Here is a 13112-nt window from a genome sequence, read left to right as displayed (position 1 = left end):
TTTTGTGCGTCCCAGTGGCTCAGTTGGTGATAACGCCTGCCTTCCGATGCACCCACCCGTTTGCGGAGTGGGTTCGAGTCGCTTTAGGGCGCGCATCCTATTTACCTATTTACGAGTCGCTTTAGGGCGCGCATACTTTATTAGCCTGCAGCCGGTGGCAATGGTCGTGCTGAAGTTCCTTTGACGTTAGAGGGTAGGGCTGACTGTGCCGAACAGTACGACTCGTTAAGCCTTTGCCACCAAAGTTTGCCGTTGACATGGAACTGCGCGACCGGGTAGGGGTCAGGGCTCATACAACAAGCGCTCCTTAGGGTGAGCTCTAATCGCAAAAACCTTCAATTCACAAGGCTTCGGAAAAAAATCTTTAAAAAATTGAAAAACATCCTCAACCGTCCAGACCCTTAGAACAACGACACTTTCCACAGAATCGATTATGGAATTCTGCATGGAATTGCGCGATCTGGTGGTAGGGGTCAGGGCTCACACAACATGCACCGTTTATCGTGAGCTCATACCAGAAATCCATCCATTGAAAGATTTCGAAACAAATCTTTAAAGAAAAACACCCTCAACCGTCCAGAGCTTCAAAACATCGCTACTCACTGCAGAATCGATTAACGGCTCTTCTGTTTGTGTTCTCTGCTGTTCAACGCACCTCTCCGGCTGCAAGAAATCAGCGCAAAACATCAGGGGCCATTAGCACTGATGAGTGTATCACGCCGCCATCATGAAAGATCGTGGTAGCTCTTGGAAAATAAGGGAGATATTTTAGGGCTGATTGACAGACTCGATCTATTACTTTGAAAAGATCGCGCATGAGAGCTCGACAATGGTATGAAAGTTCTTTGAGCCTATCGTCGACCCTCCTTCCGCTCGACACATCTGGTAATGGACGAAACTCTTAAAATATTTAATGAAAAGAGGGATTCTTTACTTAACCGACGCTTTTGATGCTAACCTGTGTCAGACCTGAGACCTTACAGCACGGAGCACTTACCACAGCCCAGCTGTTGCGCCAGCTTTCCAGCAACGTGGGCTGTTTAAAGGCCGGCGTATTTTTGCGGCATTTGTAAGAGGCGATCGCGTTAATATTGGACACAGGATTTGACGCACTTTCTAGCCTTTCCTGTTCGGAACAGTCTACCTGAATTCCCAAAACACGCTGGTTACATGCATGCTATATTCGTTATAGTTGGCATGTGCCTCAAGATGTGAAAAACAAAACATTGTATCTGCGATGGTTTACGAGATCATATGTGGAAATGTACGTCGTTCAGAGCTGTGGTGCTCGTGCGCGTTGTAGAACAAATGCAGAATCCATTTTACAGGATTGGTGTGTGCATGATGCGGAATATAAAAAATATGTTACATCACGGGAACCTGGAGTCATAGCTGTTTCACCGACCACGCGCCGATTTAAATGCACCCACGCCCAGATCATTTGCTCAGTCTTAACGAAGCAGAGCTGGTGAAGAGGTTTTATCGGGAACGGGACTCACAGAAAGACGGATACAGGTGAAGGGAAACAATGCATCGCACTAGAGACTCAAGGTGGTACCGACTTGTGCCCACCACCTCCCAGAGCCGGCATACTATCTGAGGGTTGTGAAGAAGCTGACAATACTTCTCCGCCGCCGCTTAAGTTCCGTCCCAAATCCCCTAATACCAAGTGTGGTGCCCACCACATCTTTGTAGGCTGATATGGGGGTTTTGATGTGATGACGAAAGTGAGATAAAACACAGGTAGTTACGTAGCGCTTGCAACGACACGCCTTAAGGCCCAAACACGCTGGCTGGTGACAGTTTGTGCATATAAGTCGATGCTTGGACCAAAGACGGAGGACGCAACCTTGCACTAGCAGTGGTAGCAAACAGTGGTGTGAAAGAAAATGGACGGACCACCGATGATGCTCTCTGCTAAGACGCTAGCGGTGCGAGGACCGTCGCAAACGCGTCGTCAGATAAAGGTGGCGGCCCGCTCGGCGGCCGGTTTTCATTCCTTGCTTTTTTCTCGCTCGCCTCACACTTGAGACAGAACGAGAACTTTCACGCCCTGGTTTCGTCCAGTGACGAGCTCACTTGCCTCGAGAAATTCCTGTTGCTAAAGCTTCTATAAATTCCACGAGGCTGGAGAGGGAAAACCCAGTGACCATACCTAGAAAGCCACCGATGTTGGCCACTAGCGTGGTTTCTGTAAAGGCCACTCCCTCCTGAATCTCATCACCGACCAAATCCATTACCAAGTGCAGTCTTGTATCGCAGGGATCTATGTAACTGCCATTTCTGTCTTCAGATGCTTGCAGAGTTTCGTGAAACATATCGTACTGCACCTCCTGACAGGCTCTGGGACAAACGCAGCCGTGCACATCTTCCAAGAGTCTATCCGGGACGTACTTCTCTGCTCCTTCCGGTCTGAACAGCAGCGGTGGTGGCGGTGGCGGCGGTGGCGGCGGTCCTCCTGGTTTTGTTGGCTCGTCGACCCCAGCCGAGTCCATGCCCAACGCGGTTCCCCTGGGGTGTTTCGAAAAGACGTCAGCTGCAATCTTGCTAGGTCGGTATGGCACTCGTGGCCGGCTCCACTTGAAGCTATGGAGCAGGCAGTGCGATTCTGTAATCGTGACCGGTACGATCGCAAGACCCCGCAGAGTGTGACGCTGTGCCATTTGCGTACAGACCGGCAGGTTGTCCAGCGGGCCTTTCAGCTCGGGCAGGAACACGCCAGCCGACACCATGTGCGGCAGTCGGCAGCCGGTGTGCGCCGTCAGCCGTCTCCACAGGCATTCCTTCAAACAACGGGCCTCCGAGTAGCCGGGATCGTCACGACAGGGCCGCCGACGCACGTTGACCAGCCGCTGTCGCTGTGCCGTCACGCGGTAGCTGGCGACGCGACCGGGCCTCAGCTCGATGCTCCGCGTCACGGGCACGGGCATGTCGAGCTGCGGCTCGGGCAGGTCACCCACGTTCGGTTCCTCCGGACCGTGCACATATAGCCGGTAGGCGACGTTGCGTGTACTGGTGAAGAGAGCTGGCACACCCAATATTAATCTGACTGAGAATGGACTGCGGCCGCGCCGGTGCAGTGTTGCGCCCGGCTGGAATGTCAAACAACGCATCGGCCTCCAGTGATGCTGGTTCGTTTGCAGGTAGAAGCGCTGCCGCCAGAGGCCATGTCCGCCGGCTGCAGGGATGTCACTGAACTCAAAACCTACCTTCACCCAGCTAGGCCCGCCGGGCAGAATCTCGAGCGTGGTCTCATTGTAGTATTCGGCTACTGAGAGCGAGCCGTTAGCCAGGAGGCTGTACAATCCCATGACCAAGCTTTCAGCGATCGGTGCGCCGGGACAGAGCGTTAGCCGCGGGAATGGCGCCACCCCCCGCACTATGGTCGAGCTGACCGGCTCTGTGCGGTATTCTTGCGCCTGCTGCCACACCAGCGTCACCAGCAGCAGCAGTAGTGCCCACCGCACCGTCCAGTGCAGGAGAGTGTGGACGGCACCCCGCCGCCGACCTCCGCCAGAACCACCGTCCATCGTAGCTTCTCCGACGACAGTGAAGACACCGCGACCGTCCGGGGCCTCGGCGGCAGGTCGAATGCTGGAGAATCTATTGGCGTCTTCCGTGTCTGGCTTACACGCTGTGCAAACATTCTGTTAGTTACCCAGCATGTTTTGCATGCAAGTAGAAACAAACTGCCCTGGCCCGAATGGGCCACACTCACCTTCTATCGCTTTGTAAGTCCGAGACCGGTGGAACATGGAACCTCTAAAGACTTTGCCGCTACTTCGATCTATGAGTACAAAAGGCTCCTACAGTGGAGCTCAACAAATGTTGTAAGGCTTCTTTAAGCCCGTTGTTGAGTCTGTTTGAGACCAGCGCTGCACACAAGGGATAAACATTGAAATCGGTCTGATGTAAGGAAACCCTTTATCCGCTTATGAGGGCACATTTCATTTGGCTGTAGTCAGACCAGAGACGTTTCATGGCTGGCGTTGTGTAATGGTTTGCGTGCTCGCTCACCTGAGCTGAAAAATGAGTTTTTCGTTCATTCGAAAACCTTAAGCGCTTGGCCATTTACAACACCTGTCGCTCAGTAGGAGGATCATTGTTTAGCTCAAATAAAGTGATATCATTTTTGAACTTTTGTGTGTGGTCCATTTACAGCAATCGATCTAGTTTACACAGTGTTCCTAGCAGGTTTTCTTTCATTTAGCCTTCATATCCTTCGCTGGTTTCCCAACTGGTACTACGATCGTTCATCCTAGTAGCGTGACATACTCATCAGTGTTAATGGGGAGGGGGCTACACAATTTTTCTGCTTCCACATAACATTAACTGGTTTTCCTCAACATTTACATTAACACGCGCTCGGATGGGGGTCAAATTACCCCCCCCCCTCTCTCTCCCGAAGTTGCTTGCAGAATGGTTACCGAACGGCGCGACGTAGCCACACCAAGTGTTGCATAGCTGTGGACAATTGAATAGCAAATCGTCTCACATCAACAATTAAGATGTACCATGCAAGTTCAGTCACCTATGGCAGGTCAAAATACGATCATGGTTTCAGCGAAGGGAGTTTCTGGGGAATCGTTCAATAGGATTCAACAACGGAGAGTTGGACGAAGCCATACATCTCTGAGCTTCCTTCTTAGGCAACACAAATATTGAATGAGCAAGTTACATTGACCTATGGTCGGGTGCGAAGGTCAGACCGAGGTCAAAATCAATCTGCTTCATTACTCGGGGGCTTGATGTATGGGGTAGTTTGTGGTGCTCATTTCGAATTAATTGATAACATAAACCACATTATACCCTTTCTATGGACTTTTTACAGGTAACAATAGGACACTGACCTAAAATGACCCGTGTCACCATCTTCTTTTTTAAAACATACTGCCCAGCGTAATGATTGTCAATTATTCAACTGCAAAACTCAAAGCAGTCTGGTATGATTTTTGTCATCATGACATTCAAAAGGACAAGCAAGGTCACTGACCGTAAATAAACATGCGAACTTTGCGAGAACAGTTATCTAGGTTCTAGAGTACTTTCGAAACTTTGACCTAAGTGAGTTCACGTACAGGTTAATACATCCTATACATTTGGTGTCTCTAACTCTCTTTGTTCGTGAGACCTCAGGGGAGCGTCGAATTGACCCCCTACCCAAGAGAAGGGCATCCAAACGACCACACAGGCGCGTGAAAAGGTGTTCTCATGGTGACGTGCATGTATGTACTTAAATTTCAAAATGCGCACACATTATGCTGCCTCGAGAATGTTATTTCATAAAACGATCATGTCTCCCAAAAACAGAAGAACTTGTGATGTCAAAACGTAAATCGAATAAACCATTATTTCCCCGTGTGCGAAGGGAGGTGACAAAAAGTAGTATGTTGATAACGGAGATGTTGCACAGTGAGAGCACCACCGTATGGCGAGTTTTGACGATTTCACAACACTGCACATGTGTATGCAGTCAGCAGCCGCTGCCACCGGAATATCGTGAACGGCTTTAGCGTGGACCATTTTCCGTTACAGACCTTAGGCCAACTACTTTTTCTCGAACAACAATCGACTGCCAGCTCTCGTGTCCCGCTATAGACGTGACTTAACTGCTGTGGGCTGGGCAAACAAAGGCGGGTCTCCAACATCACGAACATCTCCGAGCGGACCATTCAGTGCAGCACGATTCGGATGAGGTTGTTGCGTCGTGTCCCACCGGAGCTGCCGTCCATCCTGACTACTACGACGTCAGTGAAGACACCTGCGACCTTCCACAGCCTCAGAACAGCGTTGCGCACCGCAGCATCGATTAACGTGAAGAGTGAGCAGCAGCCGTGAAGCAGTGGAGACGCCGCGACCGTCCAGGGCCTCGGCGCCACATCAAACACTGCAAAATCTATGGACGTCCTCTGTGTTTGGCTTACACGCTGTGCGCAGCGTTTATTAGTGTTGCAGTATGTTTTCTGGTCAAAATACACGAATGACACAAACAAGGATGGATCACCCCCAACGTCTATGGCCTTATAAATCGGAGATTGGTTGGAACAGACAGCTTGTAATGGATTTGATGTGACCTCGATCGATGGATACCAAAGTCCCTTACAAGGCAGGTAATAAATGATGCAAGGCTTCTTTAAGCTCATTGTTGCGCCTGCTCAAGACCTGCACACCCTGGGAAGGATGCACAGCGAAGTCGCTCTGATGTAACCCCTTTTGATTTAATGAAACTCCTTTTCATTTTATGAAGGGCGTTACCTATTTCAGATCATCTGCGATTTGTACCTAGGGGTAATGTACTTGTTTGTTTGGTCTATGGGATGTTTTCTCAAAAAAACCTTGGATGTGATTGACTCTTTCTCGGCAATTTTAATGCATGGCTGCCTAACTTAAGACACGCATAACTTGCGGGAAATGCGTCCATTAGGTAATTGAAATCAAACGTAGTAAGGATTTCTGAAGAGAAAAGTTTGATTCAATTGGATTGTGGCGTTAATGAGCCAGAGTGCACAAACAACCAAATCTTGAAAACTAATGCTCTCTAAATTTGAGGTATCGGTGGCAATGTCACACGCTGAAACTGGCAAAGCTCATTTCTGTCGTCAAGCCGCTCCAAGTGCACAGCATATTTTTGTCTGTGTCAACCACTTGCTCTCATAGATAATGGTGGATGACTTTACGTAGAGAAATAAAAAACGAGGTTTTCATCCATTTCCACATTGAAGATAGGGGCAACTAGGGTCTCATCTGTTGGTAATGAGTAGGCAAGTGTACTTACAAAGTGCAAAAGGAAACATCTTGTCATCGTTTTCATATCGTTTTCTTCGACGTAGCGTATCGTTTCGTATCGTATTGAGATGATAAAGCTTTGGGAGGCAGCCATTCAATATGGTGTCCACGCATGCCAGTTCAATTTCTACTGATGCCAGAGATGGCAGACTGCCTTTTTGCGCGATTAGAGCAGAGCCCTGCGCTGACTTACGGCTGCAATGTTCCACTTGAAGGATGACTTTAAAAACAAACATGCCTTTCTTGCAACTGTTTTGCTGTCTGTCACCGCTTCGTCTCTCCAGGGTGTGGACCTAAAAATTTACCACTCAGCTGAAGTGAAGACACGCTTGGCAAACGACCCCGATTGTAGTATGTTTCGGAAAGGTGGGGAAGATGTCCCCCATGGGCGTTGACGGAGAAAGCAGATAATACTGCATGCAAAGTCAGGCAGCTATGTCTTGTAAACGCGAGGTTCGATTGCATTCAAAGGATTTCGTTTGAGCACACCTCTCAGGGAGGATCAAAACAGCACACTGCCGCAGCCATGAAACGTCTCTTGTCTGATTTCGATCAAATGAAACGTCTTTTCAGAAGCGAAAACGGGGTTTGCTTACCTCAGACCGATTTCGACGCTAGTCCATCGCAACGTGTGGCAGTCTCAAACAGACTCAACACTGGGTTCAAAAGCAGCGTTGCAACACTGATAAGCTCCACTGTGATATATTTTTGTACTCATCGATCGACGTTGCATTAACGTCATAAGAGGTAGCATGGGCTCGGGCTTACAAAGCAACAGAAGGTGGGTGCAGCCCATTCTGGATAGGGCCGCTGTTTTTTGTTGACGTGTGTAACATATTGGGACACAAACAGATGCTTTGCACACCACGTAAGCCAAACACGGCATATGTCAATAGATTCTGCAGTGTTTGGCATGGTGGCGAGCCTCTGGACGGTCTCGGCTTTTGCACTGTCGCCGGAGCAGCCCCCCCCCCCCCCTTCATCATTAGTCCTTACTCATTAAGTCATCAGAGGTTCCATGTTCCACCGGTCTGGGAGTTACAAAGCGACAGAAGGTGAGTGTGGCCCATTCTGGCCAGGGCAGTTTGTTTCTACTTGCATGCAAAACATGCTGGGAAACGAACATAATGTTTGCACAGCGTGTAAGCCAGACACGGAAGACGCCAATAGATTCTGCAGCATTCGCCCTAGCGCGGAGGCTCTAGACGGTCACGGTGTCTTCACTGTCGTCGGAGCAGCCTCGATGGACGGTGGTTCTGGTGGACGTCGGCGGCGCGGTGCCGTCCACACTCTCCTGCACTGGACCGTCCGCTCGGCACTGCTGCTGCTACTGGTGACGCTGCTGTGGCAGCAAGCACGAGAGTACCACACGGAGCCGGTCAGCTCGACCATAGTGCGGGGGGTGGCGCCGTTCCCGTGGCTAACGCTCTGTCCTGGCACACCGATCGCTGAAAGTTTAGTCTACGATCTGTACATCCGCTTAGCTAACGGCTCGCTCTCAGTAGCAAAATACTACAATGAAACGACGCTTAAGATTCTGCCCGGCAGGTATAACTCGCTGGTGGTAGACACGGAGCACAGTGACATCAATGGAGCCAGAAAGCATGGACTCTGGTGGTCGCGCTTCTGGCCTGCAGACGAACCGGTTCCAATGGAGACCGAGGCGTTGTGTGACATTCGAGCCGAGCGCAGCACTGCACCGGCGCGGTTGCAGTCCATTCTCAGTCAGATTGATGTTGGGCGTGCCTATTCTCTTCACCAGCGTGCGCAACGTCGCGTACCGGCTGTACGTGCACGGTCCAGCGGAGCCAAACGTAGGCGACCTGCCCGAGCCGCAGCTCGACATGCCCGTGCCTGTGACGCGGATCATCGAGCTGAGGTCCGTCCGCGTCATCCACTACCGCGTGACGGCGCGTCGACGGTGGCTGGTCAACGTGCGTCGGCGCCTCTGTCGTGATGATCCCGGCGACTCGGAGGCCCGTTGTCTGAAGGAGTGCTTGTAGAGACGGCTGGCAGCGCACACCGGCTGCCGACTGCCCCACATGGTGTCGGCTGGCGTATTCCTGCCCGAGCTGAGAGGCCCGCTGGACCTCCTGCTGGTCTGTACGCAAATGGCACAGCGTCACAGCTCGCGGGTGTTTCCGATCACACCGTTTACGATCACAGAGTCACCCTGCCTTCCCCAAAGCTTCGAGTGGAGTCGGCCACGAGTGCCGCACCGACCTAGCGAGATTGCAGCTGACGTCTTGTCGAAAGACCCGAACGGCACGGGGGTGAGCTGGGATTCGGCTGAGGTCGTGGAGCCACCGATAGCGGAAGGACCACCACCGCCACCACCGCTGCTTTTCAGACCGGAGGGGGCGGAGCAGTACGTTCCTGACAATCTGTTGCAGGACGTGCATGGCTGCGCCTGTCACGGAGCCTGTAAGGAAGTCAGCTACGACCTGTATCAGGAGATTCTGCAGGCATCTGACCACACAAACGGAAGTTACACCTTTCCCTGCGTGACCATGGTGTACCTGACCCTGGACCTGGTCGCTGATGAGGTTCAGGAGTCGGTGGCATTTACAGAAACTACTCTAGTGGCCAACGTCGGTGGCTTTCTAGGTATGGTCACTGGGTTCTCACTCTTTGCCCTGGTGGGAGTTTTAGAGTCTCTAGCGACAAGAAATCCTCAAGGCAAATGGGCTTGTCGTGTGACGAAACCAGGGCGTAAGAACGTTCGTATTGTCTCAAGTGTGAGACGAGCAAAAGAAAAGCAACGAACGAAAACCGGCCGCCAATCGGGCCACAGCTTTCATCCGGAGACGCGTCTGCGACAGTTCTCGCACCGCTAGCGTCTTAGCAGAGCATCCTCGGCGGTCCGTCCATTTTCGTTCACACCACTGTCTGCTACCACCGCCAGTGCAAGATCGCGTTGTCCGTCTTTGCTCGAACTATCGACATCTATGCACCAGCTGTCACCAGTCAGCGTGTGTGGGCCTCAAGGTGTGTCGTTGCAAGTGCCACGTAACTACGTCAGTGTTTTTCCTCACTTTCGCAATCACTTCAAGACTTCCGTATCAGCGGACAACGTTGTGGTGGGCACCACACCTGGTAATGGGGGAGGGAGAACGGGACTTAAATGGCGGCGGAGGAGCAATGCCAGCTTCTTCAGAGCCCTCAGATACTATTCCGGCTCTGGGAGATAGCGGGCGCTGGTCGGTAGCACCTTGAGTCTCTACTGGGTGCATGGTTTCCCGTCACCTGTACCCGTTTTTTATGAGTCCTTTTCCCGTTCAAACCTTTTCATTAGCTCCATTTCATTAACACGCGCCCAAGTGGCTGACTAGATACCCTTCGCTTGGGTGGGGGGTCAATTTAACACTTTCCCTCTGAGATCTGGAGATCTGAGAAAGCTAGAGACACTAAATTTTCAGGGTGTCTTAACTTGTACGTGAACTATCTTAGGTCAAAGTTTGAGCTGCCTAGATCATGACCTTCAGGCTAAATAGCGTCAAACAATGTCAAATTATAGGCTGGTCACCAACTAAAACTGTTTTTAAAGAAAAGTTCAAAAGCTCATTTGAGGTCAGAGACCTTGTCTGACATTTCGAAGGACATAGTGACCAAAATCATACGAGACTGCTCTGAGTTTTGCATTTAAAAGGGCAACAAAGATTACGCTAGGCACTTTGTTCACAAAAGAAGATGCCAACCCGTGTCATCTGAGGTCAATGACCTTTTCTGACCTCTAAGATGTCCATGAATGATGTATAATGCGGTTCCTGCTGTCAACAAATTCAAAATAAGCACCACAAACTAGCCCACACAGAAAGCCTTAGAGTAATAACTCAGGTTGGTTGTAACCTTGGTCTGACCTTCATACCTGACCATATGTCAACGTAATTTACTCATCAAATAGTTTTAGTGGCTAAGGAAGCATTTCAGAGATGCATGGCTTCGTCAAACACTCCGTTATTTTATCCGAATGGACGATTCCCCAAAAATTGTCTTCGCTGAAACAATTGCCTGACATTGACCTGCCATAGCTCAGCGGCCTTACACGGTACATCTAATTTTTTATGTCGAAAGATTTGCCATTGAATTGTGCACAGCTTTAAAACTTGGCGCTGTTACACCACGCCGTCCAGAAACTGTTCTGTAAAAACCTTCGGGGGGATCAATTTGACACCCCACCCGAGGACGCGTTAAGACTGCGGAAACAAGCCGGGCATGGGTGCTTTTAAATCGGCGCGTGGTCGATTAAAACAACTATGGTTCCAGGTTCCCGTGATATAACACATTTTTTTTTCTAATCTGCATCATAAACACGCCAATTATGTAGAATATATTGCGCATTTGTTCTACAACCCGCACGAGCATCACAACTCTGCACGACGTACACCTCCACATATTATCGTGTGAACCTACGTTAAGAAGTACAATGTTTTGTTTTTCTTGTCTTGATACACATGCCAACTGTCAGAAATATAGCTTGCATGTAACCAGCGTGTTCCGATAATGCAGGCAAACTGTTCCGAACAGGAAGGGCTAGAAAGTGCGTCAAATACTGCGTCCAATATTAACGCAATCGCCTCTTAGAAATGCCGCAAAAATACGCAGGCTTTTAAGCTGCCCACGTTGCTGGAGAGCTGCCACAACAGCTGGCCTGTAGTAAGCGCTCCGTGTCTGTAAGGGATCAGGCATGACCGTGATCAGCGTCAAGGTCGTCAGTTAGGAAAAGAATATATCTGCTCATTTAATAATCTTAAGCGTTTTGCCCATTACTATGTGTGTCGAACAGGAGGAGGGCCAACGATGGCTAAACAACTTCCCTATCATTGTTGAGCTCTTCTATGCGGTCTTTTCACAGCAATCGATCGATTCTCTTTCAATCAACCCTCATATATCTCCCTTAATTTCCAAGAGCTACCACGATCTTTCATCCTGGCGACGTGACACACTCATCGGTGCTAATGGCTCTTGGTGTTTTGCTCTGAATTCTTGCCGCCGAAGAGATGCGTTAAACAACATAGAATACAAACAGAAAAGCCGTTAATCGATACGGCAGTGTGTACCGCTGTTCTGATCCTCTGGGCGGATGAGGGTGTTTTTTCTTTATCTTTTAAAGATTTGTTCCGAACCCTTTAAATAGAAGGATTTTTGGGATCAGAGCTCACGCTAAGCATGGTTTGCTGTGTGGGCCCTGACCCTTACCACCCGTTCGCACAGTTACATGTCAACGGCAAAATTCGGGGGCGAAAGCTTAACGTGCCGCACTGCTCGGCACAGTCCGTCCTGCCCTCTAACGTCAACTGACCTTCAGCGCGACCACTGCCATCAGCCGCAGGCCATACCTGTCAAGGGGAAATAGCGAGCGCCCTAAAGCGACTCGAACCCACCCCACCACGTGTGGGTGGATCGGAAAGCAGGCGCTCTACCCAACTGAGCCATTATGACGGTCAGAATGGTATATAAATTTTTGTGCAGAGAAATATCCCGCATCTCTAAGCATGATCTCAGTCAGTAGCAGCGCAGGGTGGACCGTGCAGTGCAGAAGGGTGTGAACGGCTCCGCTGTCTCCGTGTTCGCACTGACCTCAGAGAATTCCGGATGGACAGCGGCTCTTACGGACCAGGGATTGCGAAGCCCTTCACGTCCTCCTGCACTGCACGGTCCGCTCTGCGCTGCTGCTGATTGAGATCATGCTTAGAGATGCGGGCTGTTTTTTTATCTAAAATTTCTAAACAATTTTGTTAAAGATTTCTGGGCATGTCGCGCTCTGATGAGACAAAACACACTTTGATATCCTCGGAAGTTGTTGAACTAACGGCTTGAAAGGACGAAGAAAATGTATATACAGAGCCACGTGTCGTAAACTAAAGTAGTTTTGAGTGCCATAAACAATGCCAGTGGGATTGTGTGACAGAGCAACATCCTTGTTTTGGTATTAGGTATATACCGAAATATCATTAACACGTTTAAAGAGCTTTTGACTGAACTGAATGCAACATGAATATGAAAAACATCAAACATGAAAAAAGTGAATTTATAATAGCCGAAGACCTTTTGAGCACATTTATCTGTTGTGAAAACGGCAGTTAGTATTACGCCGTATCGGATAACCTCCCGTCTCAACTCCTTACACGGCTCAGGTTTCGCTGCTGCTTTTCAGCGCTGAAAACATATAGCACCCAATCAATAGACCTCACACCATATTCAATGAAAGCTCATTTTTCCTTAAGCCCCGACTTCTTTCATAAGTTTTCGGTCCACCACCATGTTTAACCGTGGAAAGCATGCGTCATGTGGTGGAATATATGGGCCAGCGCCAATCCTCTCGA

Source organism: Pollicipes pollicipes, unplaced genomic scaffold, assembly GCF_011947565.3.
Source record: "Pollicipes pollicipes isolate AB1234 unplaced genomic scaffold, Ppol_2.1 Scaffold_4002;HRSCAF=4701_pilon_pilon_pilon, whole genome shotgun sequence".
NCBI lineage: Eukaryota > Metazoa > Arthropoda > Thecostraca > Pollicipedomorpha > Pollicipedidae > Pollicipes > Pollicipes pollicipes.
Note: the sequence above shows the minus strand (reverse complement) of the source record.